The 7,093-nt window shown below is 38.5% G+C and overlaps 1 long non-coding RNA gene across 1 annotated transcript in view; it reads right to left on the bottom strand.

The window, feature by feature from the left end:
• LOC109205881 overlaps nucleotides 1-5,639 on the bottom strand; it is a 12,939-nt gene extending 7,300 nt beyond the window's left edge. The window contains exons 1-2 of the long non-coding RNA XR_002064740.1: nucleotides 4,859-5,639; nucleotides 865-931 (exon numbers count right to left, since the gene is read on the bottom strand). This is a non-coding gene — a long non-coding RNA (uncharacterized LOC109205881). The remainder of the gene's footprint in view (nucleotides 1-864; nucleotides 932-4,858) is intronic.
• Nucleotides 5,640-7,093: the final 1,454 nt, after the last annotated feature.

Raw genomic sequence — 7,093 nt, 5'->3', positions numbered from 1 at the left:
CCCCCCCCCCCGCCTGAGAAGTGGCCGGGTCTGCTGGAAATAAACCAGCCTGAGTCATGGTATCCATGAACTACAACATACGGCCTATGACCTCCTGGAAACCCGGTGCTGTCATAAAGTCCGCTGCGGTAGGCTCAGCTGTGGGCACCTCGCCCTGCTCCTCAACGATAGGATCCACCAGTGGTGAAACTGAGGCAGCTCTGGGATGCCCTCGTCCCCTACCTCGGGCCGGTGCCCTCCCCCGGCCTCAGCCTCAGCCTCTAGCAACAGGGGAGCATCTCTTCCCGGGTCTCGAACATCTGTCGAGCGCGTCCTCACCATCTGTGAGAGATTAGAAGAAGGGAATTTAATATACCATCACTGCACGATAGAAGATGAATAAAGAGTAGTTTCCTAACACCCTATAGCCTCTCGAAGATAAGTACAGACGTCTCCGTACTGATCCACAAAACTCTATTTGGTTTGCCCATGACTTGTGAGACCTGCATGAACCTAGTGCTCTGATACCATGTTGTCACGATCCAAATTCCATTATAGGTGGTGATGGAGCCCAACGCCGTTGTTAGGCAAGCCAACCCTAATCGACTAGTGAGTTCGCAATTATTTTACCAACAATAATCCCAACTTTTTCTTGACTTAAATTTAAAGCAAGGGGTAATCAATATTTCATGATAATTGATATACAACCCCAAAATAATAGTCTACCAGTGTGTGAGCCAGGAACCAGTGTCACAAGTACTAAGGAAACTAGTAGAATGTACAAAAGAATATAACTACCCTGCTGCCTGGAATAGATTAGATAGAAATAACAAAAAAAGAAGAGACTCTAGCATGCTGCTGAACGACTCAGAAGGGGCAGCTCACCGTGAAGTCTCGATCAAGTATCAGGGATGCGCGCCGACTAGGTAGCTAGATGCACCTGTCTCAGATCCTGTATAGTTAAGTACAGAAGCGCAGTATGAGTACATAAACAATATGTACCCAGTAAGTATCCCGCCTAACCTCGAAGAAGTAGTAACGAGGGGTCGACTTGACACTTACTAGGGTCAACAATAATCATATTTAAGTATTACACTAACCATAGATAGTATGAATAATAATAACAATTCATGATCATGGATAAATAAGATAGTCTTTCATAAGTAACATGTCAAGCTCAGTCATATCATGTAACACTTATATTTCAAACATTTAAGCAGTGTAAATCATGGAAGAATCCCAAACATATAACATGCACACATTATGCCAAGGTCGTACAGCCCGGTCCAACATAATATTAAATTGTGCACTGCCAGAGGGTCGAGTGGCGCGAATCATAGATGCATGTATTTACTATCGAGGCGATCGGCCCGATCCACAAATAGAAATTTATTATCAAGTAAGCACGCATTGCTCATTTACAGTCAAATAATTCATATAAGGTCTCCAGTAAGTGGTTATAACAGTTTATATTTGTTTATCAATATCTAGCATGTCCTAAGTGATCTCAATAGTAAGCAAGGACGCAAACATTTGCAAGTATAGCATAACACGGGTCCTGACTACCCGAACAATTAGCATAATAGTTGCTACGTATGGACTCTCGTCACCACGTATGGACGTAGCCCCCACAGATAGTCACATACACTTATTTAATTCACCTATTGGGTTAATTCTCTCTTACAAGGTTAGAAAGGAGACTTACTTCTTTCCAAATCCTATATCCCGATTCAAGAATGTGCTCAAAACCCTCAGTTCGGAGCCGAACGATCCAAAACTAATCAAACGAGGTAAGAACTAGTCAATACAAGCTCAAGAGTTCATATTCTAACTATTAAAGTAATTTCCCAACCCTAGATGCAAGGTTCCTATAACCTAAGGATCACGAATATATGATTTTTATTCCATTCCATAACAAATTTCGTGGTTAAATCTTATTTTTATCAGAACCCTAGGTTTTACTCTAATCCCATAATTTTCACTAATCTTTGTGTGTTAATCTACCCAAAAATCAAGTACTAAACTCATATTAAGTAGAAATAACTTACCTCAAAGTGCTAGGTGAAAGCCCCCTTCCAAAAGCTCTGAAAATCGCCTAAGTGTGGAAGTGAAATGAAATAAACGGCCTAAGTCCCGTTTTTAAAAGCTATGCACAGGCCTCAGATGTCGCATTTGCGACATCTGGTTAGCAAATGCGAAGGTCGCAATTGCGACAAAAGCATTGCAAATGCGAACCTAGGCTCCCTCTGCAGGGGTCGCAAATGCGACAAAAGGGCCGCAAATGCGACGATTGTCCAGCCCAGGCTTCTTCGCAATTGCGAAGCCTTCCTTGCAAATGCGATTATCGCAAATGCGAACAAATTCTCTCATTTGCGAAACCTGCAATAGCTGCCCAGAAATACCAGAAAACTGGAGTGTTTTCACTCCCAACACACGTCTGAAACTTACCCGAGCCATCGGGGCTCCACGCCGAATACTTACACAAGTCTAACAACATCATACAAACTTTTTCGTGCGATCAAATCGCCGAAATAACATCTAAAACCACGGATTTAACATCAAAACACATGAAATCCTTAAGAACATTTCAAATTTCTATTTTCACAACCGGACGTCTGAATCATGTCAAATCAGTCATGTTTCTCACCAAATTTTACAGACATGACTTAAATATTATATTAAACCTGTACCGGACTCCGGAATCAACATACGAGCCCGATACCAACATGATCAAATATTATTTAATTTCTTTAAATCCTTAGATTTTTAGTTTTACAATTTTTAAATAAAATTTATTACTCGGGCTAGGGACCTCGGAGTTCGATTCCGGGCATACGCCCAAGTCCCATATTTTACTACGGACCCTCCAGGATCGTCAAAACACGGGTCCGGGTCTGTTCACTAAAAATGTTGACCGATGTCAACAAAATCACTTTTAAATGCATATATTATTATTTTCTCAAATTTTTCGCACAAAGGCTTTTCAAAAATGCGCCCGGACTACGCATGCAGATCGAGGAGAAGTAGGATGAGGTTTTGAAGGCCTCGGAACCCTGAATTGAGTTTTAATACATGAGATAACCCTTTGGATCATCACAAGAATGCTACAGGAAGAAGTCACTAATATTTCAATACGATAAGGTAATGAAGATAATATTAGTAGTACTTCGTCGTAGTGGGAGAATAGTAAGGAAAATCATAGTTTGGTATGTACTCTTGGAGGAGTTCCATAACAAGATCCCTGAAGAGCTTAAGACCAAACTAGTTAGTTGCGACAAAGCACTACTAGACAAAAATTGCATTTGAAAATAAATTGGCAAGTTCCTTTTAGCAAAACCTTATTGGCGGAGACTTTTAATAGTCATGCAAAAGGATAGCTGTGAAAGTTATAGATGCATTGTTATGAGTCTAAGTGGGAGATTGTTGGGATATATACTATTAACCATGAATTTTGGTTTGGATATAGTATTTATTATGGAACAATTGTTTATTCAATTTTAATAAAGTTTTAAATAGATCACATATTCGTTTTTGTTCTTTACTTATATAGTAGATGATTTAGTGTATAGAGTTTAGCTTATACACGGAAGATTAAATCATCGGTTCTTATAAGTATAAAGATCATGTTCACAATCTAATGATAGAACTGGACAAACCATCAGAAATGATTGTAGCACAAGATTAAATATAGTTTATCTTGATTATGGGAATGGTTTAATTCCGACTTCTTGTGCTAGTACATTTTTAATGTATTGAACGAACCAAGTAGAGATAAGTATTTTATACTGACTTAATAAAATAAACTCTCTAGCCATTAAATGTACTTATACTCTTAATCTTGATATAATTATTATTAGTTGTGTATATTATTATTGTTTTGATTTATTAAAAGGCGAGATCCTTTGGTGGGTCAATATGCCTGGTAAATTGCATAATAATAATGTACATTGGCGAAGTAATAGTTAGTTGATGGAATCCATGTCTCGGTCTAAAGATTGATGATACACCTTTATGAAAGCTTATAAGTTTTCATGTGTAAACCCTGCAGGTGGATTTTGTATCCGTCACATGAAATAAGTTAGGCGAAAGTCTAAAGGAAATAATCAATGAATTAAATTGTTAGTAATATAATTTATTTGATTAGTATCTGAATCTTAACATGGGGGGTTAAATAAGATATAATGGAAGAATTTCGAAATTGAACTGAGGAGTGCAGTTACGAATTTTTAGTGGTATAATTCGTAATTCATTATGGTAGTATTAATTCAGATATTTCGAATTAAATCCATAATAGGAACCCTCGTCAATTAAATATTACGGTCCCTGCTGTACCCGAATAATTAGAAATTTAATGGGATTATAATTCTTGGTGGAAAAGGAAGACCCAACAGGTTTAGGAAAATATTTTAAACCCTAGAACCTGTGGCTATATAAAGAGGTCTTATTCCATAAAGAGGAAAGAATTTTTACTACATGCTTTTCCTAGGAGAAATTCGCCCACACAAATTTTGCTAATTCCGGGCATTATTCGGGTAACACAGCAGAAGACTGTAAAACTGGAGGATGATCTCGTGGACAGTTTCACTCTTGCTTGGAGGCTTCTCGCGATCGCGGTCACGTTTCAAGAGATAAGTATCGATTTTATGTTCGATTAAAATTTATGATTATGTATTGTCTATATTACATGCAAGTAATCCTGGCTATTTTCTTCCGCGGTATATTCCTGTTTTCCATCAAAGAAATCAAATTCAAAGAATCAAACAACTAAATATTAACTCACAAATGCAACATAACAATTATATCACCATATGTAAAACAAGATTAATTATGACCCATTAAATACATGAAATAACAGGTGAGAAATGAATCTGAGCTTAACTGATTTGCAGCTCCAAAATCGGATGGGGACGTGAACAGGACCAACGAAACTTCGACTTCGAAGCTTGCCGGAAATCGACGAACCTCGGACGGACCTCGACTCTTCAGCGATGACTGAAGCGGATGACTGTTGTCACAGGAATTTCTCACTCTGTTTCTTCCCGTTCACCCTCTCTCTGTTTCTGCATTTTTTTAACGGCTGACCCAAGAGGGGCTCTCGTTGGATTTTTGGAGAGGATGAGGTTTTATGGCTGAAGCTACGATGGCTTTTGGGGCTAGTTTAAGGACTATTTAAAGCTACTTTTCAGCTTCGTTTTGGTGGTGTTTAAGAGGTTTTTCAGAATGGAACTTTCGCTGGTTTGGAAGCTTCATGTAGTGGTGGTAATGGAGGTTTGGTGGTGGATTTCAGTTGGGAAAGATGAGCTCTCATGGCCCTTTCATGGTGGATCTTAAGCTCTAGATCTAGGATTTTTATAAGGAAGAAGATCCTCTTTCCATTGGCTCCTCAAGAAAAAGAAGATGAGCAGCAACTCTTATTTTTTTGTTCTCTGTTTTTTTGTTCTGTTTTTCCGTCCGTTCTTTTTCTTGTTCTCTGTGTCTGTGTTGAGTGTGTGTATATATTTAAAAGTGAATAAGAGAAAGAGAGAGGAAAAATGAAGTGGAAGGAGCAGGTGCCTATTCTGCCGGGAGTAACATCAAAAAATCTTTTTCTGTTGGTGCCATGTGCTATCTCCTTTGCCTTATGAATTTTTGCAAGATAGGAACCAAAAAAATATTTCTAAATGGCCCCCAAGTGCTGGAAACGTGCCCTCTCTCCCCATGTGCAGGTGAATTTGTTACATATAGATAGAATGGAATCTTTGCCAAGTGGCATTTTTGAATTGGTTCTTCTTCCTTTTTTTTTTCTTTTTCTTTTTCTTTGTTGATAGTTAATAAAAATACTACTCCCACTAAACTAGAACTAGAATAGGAAGATAACATATTAACCACTCAAAATTTCCTTATTAAAATCTCTATCTCTAAAAGTTGAACTAAACTAGATTAAAAACATATACTTTTGGAAAACTTTTCTTTCTTATGAAGATAAAATTTATTTAAAAATGTGACTCTTTTTAATCATTTTCAGTTTTCTTAAATAAAATCAATAAAAGGTCAAATAAGTGCAAAAATATGTAGATTAAGCTTAAAATATATTTACATACTAAAAAGTGAAGAAAAACTCAAATATAATAAAAAATTAGGTGCTCACAGCTATAGCACACAAAAATCTAAGAATTGGGTAGATTTCAAGTTTCATAGCCTTGAAACGCCAAAAATCGAGGAATGGTCCTGGCGAGGTGATTACTAATGTTCCATAGGCCATTTTTTATGAGCCGGCAAAATATTAGGCGATTCAGGTCCGGTCGCTCGGGCCCATGCGGATGTTGTGGGCTATAGCATACAAAAATCTTGGAATCGGGCAAAATTCCAGTTTTGTGGACATAAAATGCCAAAAAATGAGGAACGGTCATGGCGACGCGATGACTAATATTTCTTCGGTCGTTTTTGATTGGCCGGCAAAATTTTAGGTGATTCGGGTCCGGTCGCCCGGATCCATGTAGATGGCATGGGCTACAACACACGAAAATCTAGGAATCATGCGGAATTCAAATTTTATGGACCAAAAACACCAAAAAATGAGGAACGGTCATGGCGAGGCGATGACTAATGTTCCTTAGGTATTTCTTGATGGGCCAAAATTTTTTTAGGTGATTCGGGTCAGGTTGCCTAGACCCATGCACATGGCGCGGGTTATATAGCACACGACAATAACAACAACAACAAACCCAGTTTGATCCCAACAAGTGGGGTCTGGGGAGGGTAGTCTGTACGCAGACCTTACCCCTACCTAATGCAGGTAGAGAGGTTGTTTCCAATAGACCCTCGGCTCAGGAAGAGCAAGAAGAAGAAGAGGAAAGCAAGGGAGGAAGAAAGTTGGAAGATAAAAGAAAAAGGGAGAGATAAAGGATAAGTGGTACCAAATAATAGCAACAGGGAATACAATACCTGAGGCGAACAAAACCACATAACATAATAAAAATCTAAGAATATGAAGGGACATGCATACTACTAAGACTATCGGTGAACAACTATAAACTACCTACTAACCTTCTACCTTAATCCTCGACCTCCACACTCTCATATCAAAGGTCATGTCCTCAGTGAGCTGAAGCAGCTGATAAGTTAGGATTTTAAC

The sequence above is a fragment of the Nicotiana attenuata genome, unplaced genomic scaffold (genome assembly GCF_001879085.1).
Source record: "Nicotiana attenuata strain UT unplaced genomic scaffold, NIATTr2, whole genome shotgun sequence".
Lineage (NCBI taxonomy): Eukaryota > Viridiplantae > Streptophyta > Magnoliopsida > Solanales > Solanaceae > Nicotiana > Nicotiana attenuata.
The sequence above is the reverse complement of the archived record's forward strand: the minus strand, read 5'-3'. Positions and strand labels throughout refer to the sequence as shown.